Below are 6,732 nucleotides of genomic sequence, written 5' to 3'. Positions count from 1 at the left end.
CACCTGGCCCCTCAGGACCTCTAGCCTGTGGCTCTGCTGCTCCCTAGAGCCTTGTTAACCGTACCTGCCACCACCCTCCCCTCCATAATTAAAGTACGACTGACACAAGAGCCCTGCATTCCTCTCCAGGCCTGCTGGAGCCCGCCTGTGTGACCTGAGGGCTGTGCCCTCTCTGAGCCTTACCTGTGAAATGCAGGAGGCCCTCAGGTCCCCAGGAGGGCATGGCAGGGAGGCTGAGAGGGTGGGAGCGGGTGTGGGAGGGACTCCAGATTTGCCGACCAGCGGTTAGGGATGTGAGAGCCAGGAGGACCTAGAGTGGGCTGCCCAGGCAGCCTGGGCCTGGGGAAAACAGAGGCCAAAGGAAGGGGTGTGATAGGAGCAGAGACAGACAGAGGGGAGGCCTTGGGGACCCCATGGGTCCTGAGGGGAGTTGCAGATGTGTTGGTTGGGGCGAACAGGCAGGGGTGGTCAGCACGACTCTGATCCCCAGAGGTCAAATTCAGTGAGGATCAGGAAGCAAGGTGTGGTGACCCTGGCCACATGTTCATCAGTGGAGAGGCCAGGGTGCAGGTGAGGCCTGCGGTGTGGAGCCAGGTTGGAGTGCCCTGGCTGGAGCTGGCTGGTCAGAGCCAAATGGCTGTTGTCCCTTCAGGGGACAGAGCTGCTGGGTGGGGGGCTGCATACAGGCCTGCTTTCCAGGTCCTCCCAGAAGCTCCTCACAGCCCTGAAGCCAGCCTGCCAGGGGGCTCCCTGTATGGGGGGGCTGACAGGCCCAGCTGCTCCGCAATCCCGTCCCTCTCTGTGTGCCAGGGGCCAGGCCAGCCGTGTCTGTGGGAAGCCACCGACCCCCCCGGGCTGTCCCCAGCCGGGCTCTGTGCCTTCAGGCCAGCCCTCCCACCAGGCAAGGTGGGCGAGTAGCTGCTCATTAACTCAGGGAGGAGAGACCGCCCTGGGCTCAGCCTCTGCCCAGAGGGATGGTCACTCCCTGTGACTTCCCTGTGGTCACCCTTGCGGTCTGTTGCAATTAAACCCTGGCAGTCACCTAGGCGGGAGGTTTTCTTTCCTAGAGCCTGAGGGCAGTCGGGAGCCAAGAGGGCATTGCATGTTGGAGGAGCTCTGGTAGCCTTGGGGGGTGGTTAGGGAGCAGCCGTGTGACTGCAGCCTCACAGTCCTCAGGGGAGCATCTGGTAATGCAGGTCCCCAGGTCCCCAACCGCATGAGGTAGAGGGGGTGTGGGTGCTGAGGGCACAGAGGTCTTTGTCTTCTGCAGTCGAAGGCCCACCAGGTTCTTGGCAAAGCGGGGGATGTGGTGAGGCAGGTGGCAGCCCTGAAGCCGGCGGGATCTGAGGGCCTGTGTTGGGGGTGGGGGACACACCAGGCAAGGGCCCAAGGGGGACAGGACCTCTGTGCAGGCCACCCACCGGGTGAGATGGGGTTTAGTTTTGGAGCTGGTCCTGGAAGGGGCGGTGTGGCCCGGGGCTCTAGGGTAGGGGCTGTGTTCTCCATCTGGCCAGACTGGCTGGGCCTTTGGAGGGTGAGCAAGCCGTCTTGGCGGGGGCCTGGACCGCGGGCCCTGGGCTCTAGGGAAGGGAAGGCTATGGTACCCTTAGGCCCCCAGAGTGCAGGCCACGTTGTGGGACCTCGGTGGACTAAGCCAGCAGGTCTGGCTCAAGCCATCGCTCAGCACAGTTCTGGGCAGCTTCATCCTGCCTCACAGGCCACTGGTGGTCCCTGTGGCCTCGCCTGTCTTTCCCCACCCCACCCCCAACCCTGTCAGAGCCCAGGACGAGTCTCTGCTGGCCAGGAGATGGTGAGGGCGCAGAGGCGACAGAGGCAGGAGGGCGTGCAGCGGCCAGGGGAGGCCTGAGTCCTGAGGTCCCTCCTTTAAAGACAGGGTCAGAGAGGGGAAGTGACTCACTCTGGATCCTAGTGCTGGAACGGGGCTTCCTGTGGGCGCTGGACTCGGGCACACCTTGCCCCTGAACACCCCCTGCCCATCAGGCCCTGGAACTGTGCCATGGCCTTCAGGTGGCTCTGTGGGGGGCAACTCATTACCCGGTATTGACCTTGCCTGACCTCAGTAATGAGTTCATTACCTGGTAATGGCTTTGTTTGCCTGGTCCTGGCGTCAGCAGCCTGGAGTAGCTCTGACCAGTCTGGGCTGGGCCCCTGGCCCCCCAACCTGCCCCAGGTGGGGCATCAGGCATGTCAGCATCTGTGTGTGCCCTGAGGGCCCAGCCTCAGCTCTCAATGGGACAAGCTCCCCAACCTTGGGCAGCTGAGGCCAGTCACCACTCTGTGCATCACCCTTCCACCCACAGGTGGGGCAGAGTGCGGAGGGCCGCCTCGGATGGGCACACTGCCCATGCAGGGGTCCTCGGGGTCCCCCTTCTCTTGCCAGCTGAGCCGGGGTCTCCATTCGACTGGCCCCTGGGATGGACCTCGTCTCATCATTCCTGGTGAACGGGACTGGGCCCCATCAGGAGCCCCTCCACCTCCCTGTGGCCAAAGGTCACCTCTCTGTCCTCATCTTTGATCTCTTAGCAGCACTGACAGAGCTGGCTGTGCCCTTCCACTCACACCCTCCCGGCCACCCCAGACCCTGGCGCTTCTTGCTGCTGCACTGGCCCCCCAGACAGAGCCACCATACCCCCACTGGCCTCACTTCTCCAGTCCTTGGCTTTGGCCCTGACCCTCTCAGGCAACCTGTTAAACCTACATCTGGGAACTTCCCTGGTGGCGCAGTGGTTAAGAATCCCCCTGGCAACACAGGGGACACGGGTTTGATCCCTGGTCTGGGAAGATCCCCCATGTGGCAGAGCAGCTAAGCTAGAGCCCTTAAGCCACAACTACGGGGCCCATGTGCCACAAGTAGTGAAGCCTGCATGCCTAGAGCCTGTGCTCCGCAACGAGAAGCCACCACAATGAGAAGCACACATACCACAATGAAGAGTAGCCCCCGCTCGCTGCAACTAGAGAAAGCTGGTGCAGCAACAAGGACCCAATGCAGCCATAAATAAATAAATAAATAAATAAATAAATGTTCCTATGAGGGAGGAGTCAAGATGGCAGTGTAGGAAGACGCAGTGTTAGCATCTCCCCATAACTAGGGCACCTGTCGGGCGCTGGTGGGGGACTCTGACCCCCAAGGAGATGGGAGGAACCCCAAAGTGAACCGGTAGGACGTAAGTGGAGGCCAGGCAAGATCAGCGCCCCTGAGGCTGGAGAGATCAGGAGAGGCAGGCGGGAGGGGCCCTGAGGGAGGAGAAGGAGAGGAGCGGAGGGTGTTAACCCCACCCATTTGGGCATGGGGAGCCTGCCGAGCTCCCAGGCTGGTCCCCTGCCCTCCAAGCTGCCTCCAGGCTGTGTGGGTCCTTGGGGGCATAAGAGGGAGGACAGGGAGATCAGGACAGGCAGGCAGGAGAGGAGTGGAGGGTGATTGCCCTGCCCACTTGAGTCCAGGAAGACTGCTGGGCTCCCAGGTGAGGTCCCCTGCTCTCTGAGACCTAGGTGGGGGGCACCCTGGGCCCCTTCTGTTCCTTGAGCCTAAGTCCCACCCCCCACAGACCCCAGGGCCTTTTCCAGCCTTGTGAGTACTGAGCATTGGCCCTGCCCACCGCCCAAACCTCACCCTTGCTTAGGCCCAGCTCTGCACATCCAAGGCCTTTCCTCCCCCACACACTTTTTTTTTCCTTTCCCTCCTCCTGTTTTTTACTATTGTGGTACTGATGTACCTTCCAGTTGTTGATTCATCTGTTTTTTAATTTTTACATTCTTTCTAACGTGTCTGTTAGTTTCCTAGTCTAATTTTATTTTTTGCTTTGTTATTTTTCTTTTTTTTTTCTTTTTGCCACCCCATGGGGCTTGCAGGATCTTTTTTTTTTTTTTTTTTTGTGGGTTGGGCTTCCCCCCTTTTTTTTAAAAAACTTTTTTTTTCTTTTTTTTTTTTCTTTTCCCTCCTCTTTTTTACTATTGTGGCACCAATGTACCTTCTGGTTGTTGATTCATCTACATTTTTATTTTTATATTCTTTCTAACATATCTGTTAGTTTCGCAGTCTAATTTTATTTTTTACTTTGTTATTCTTTTTTTTTTTTCTTTTTGCCCCCCCATGGGGCTTGCAGGATTTTTTTTTTTTTTTTTTTTGCGGTACACGGGCTTCGCACTGCTGTGGCCTCTCCCGTCGCGGAGCAGAGGCTCTGGACACGCAGGCCCAGCAGGCATGGCTCACGGGCCCAGCCGCTCCGTGGCACGTGGGATCCTCCCAGACCAGGGCACGAACCCGTGTCCCCTGCATCGGCAGGCAGACTCTCAACCACTGCGCCACCAGGGAAGCCTGGGGCTTGCAGGATCTTGATTCACAAGCCCAGCGTTGGGGGGATGCTCCTGCAGTGGGAGGTCTGAGTCCAAACCACTGGATGAACAGAGAACCTCAGACCCCAGGGAATATTCATTTGAGTGAGGTCTCACAGGGTTTGTCATCTCAGCACCAAGACAGCTCTACCCAATAGCCTACAAACTCCAATGTTGGAAGCCTCAGGCCAAACAACCAGTAAGACAGGAACACAATCCCACTCATTAAAAAAAAGAAAAAATGAGATGGCAAAAAAATGAATGTCACAGATGAAGGAGCAAGATAAAAACCTACAAGATCAAATAAATGAAGAGGAAATAGGCAGTCTACCTGAAAAAGAATTCAGAGTAATGATGGTAAAGATGATCCAGAATCTCAGAAATAGGATGGAAACCCGGATTGAGAATATACAAGAAATGTTTACCAAAGATCTAGAAGAACTAAAGAACAAACAGACAGAGATGAACAACACAATAACTGAAATGAAAACTACACTAGACAGAATCAGTAACAGAATAACAGAGGCAGAAGAACGAATAAGTGAACTGGAAGACAAAGTGGTGGAAGTAACTGCTGAGAAACAGAATAAAGAAAAAAGAATGAAAAGAATTGAAGACAATCTCAGAGACGTCTGGAACAACACTAAATGTACCAACATTAGAATTATCAGGTTCCCAGAAGAAGAGAAAAGAAAGGGTCTGAGAAAATACTTGAAGAGATTATAGTGGAAAATTTCCCTAACATGGGAAAGGAAATAGTCACCCAAATCCAGGAAGCACAGAGAGTCCCATACAGGATAAATCCTAGGAAAAACACACCAGGACACATTAATCAAACTAACAAAAATTAAATTCAAAGAAAAAATACTAAAAGCAGCAAGGGAAAAACAAAAAATAATATACAAAGGAATCCCCATAAGGTTATCAGCTGATTTTTCAGTGGAAACTCTGCAGGCCAGAAGGGAGTGGCAGGATATACTTAAAGTGATGAAAGAGAAAAATCTACAACCAAGATTACTCTACCCAGCAAGGATCTCATTCAGATTCGATGGAGAAGTCAGAAGCTTTTCAGACAAACAAAAGCTAAGAGAATTCAGCACCACCAAACCAGCTTTACAACAAATGCTAAAGGAACTTCTCTAAGCAGGAAACACAAGAGAAGAAGAAGACCCACAAAAACAAACCCAAAACAATAAAGAAAATGGTAATAAGAACATACATATTGATAATAACCTTGAATGTAAATGGGTTAAATGCCCCAGCCAAAAGACACAGACTGGCTGAATGGATACAAAAACAAGACCCATATATATGCTGTCTACAAGAGACCCACTTCAGACCTAGGGACACATACAGACTGAAAGTGAAGGGATGGAAAAAGATATTACATGCAAATGGAAGTCAAAAGAACGCTGGAGTAGCAATACTCGTATCAGATAAAATAGACTTTAAAATAAAGACTGTTGGGCTTCCCTGGTGGCGCAGTGGTTGAGAGTCCGCCTGCCGATGCAGGGGACACGGATTCGTGCCCCGGTCATGAAGATCCCACTTGCCGTGGAGCGGCTGGGCCCGTGAGCCATGGCCGCTGAGCCTGCGCGTCCGGAGCCTGTGCTCCGCAACGGGAGAGGCCACAACAGTGAGAGGCCCGCATACCGCAAAAAAAAAAAAAAAAAAATTAAAAACATAAAGACTGTTAAGGGCTTCCCTGGTGGCACAGTGGTTGAGAGTCAGCCTGCCGATGCAGGGGACGTGGGTTCGTGCCCCAGTCCAGGAGGATCCCGCATGCTGTGGAGCGGCTGGGTTCGTGAGCCATGGCCGCTGAGCCTGCACGGCCGGAGCCTGTGCTCTGCAGCGGGAGAGGCCACGGCGGTGAGAGGCCCGCATACTGCAAAATAAAATAAAATAAAAAATAAAATAAAGACTGTTAAAAGAGATAAGGAGGGGCGTCCCTGGTGGCGCAGTGGTTGAGAGCGCCTGCCGATGCAGGGGACGCAGGTTCGTGCCCCGGTCCGGGAGGATCCCACATGCTGTGGAGTGGCTAGGCCCGTGAGCCATGGCTGCTGAGCCTGCACGTCTGGAGCCTGTGCTCTGCAACGGGAGAGGCCACAGCAGTGAGAAGCCCACGTACCGCAAAAAAAGAAAAAATAAAAAAGAGATAAGGAGGGACACTACATAATGATAAAAGGATCAATCCAAGAGGAAGATATAACAATTATAAATGTTTATGCACCCAACATAGGAGCACCCCAATACATAAGGCAAATGCTAACAGCCATGAAAGGAGAAATCAACAGTAACACAGTAATAGCAGGGGACTTTAACACCCCACTTACACCAATGGACAGATCATCCAAACAGAAAATAAATAAGGAAACACAA

The sequence above is a fragment of the Lipotes vexillifer genome, unplaced genomic scaffold (genome assembly GCF_000442215.2).
Source record: "Lipotes vexillifer unplaced genomic scaffold, Lipotes_vexillifer_v1.1 scaffold987, whole genome shotgun sequence".
Lineage (NCBI taxonomy): Eukaryota > Metazoa > Chordata > Mammalia > Artiodactyla > Lipotidae > Lipotes > Lipotes vexillifer.
Note: the sequence above shows the minus strand (reverse complement) of the source record.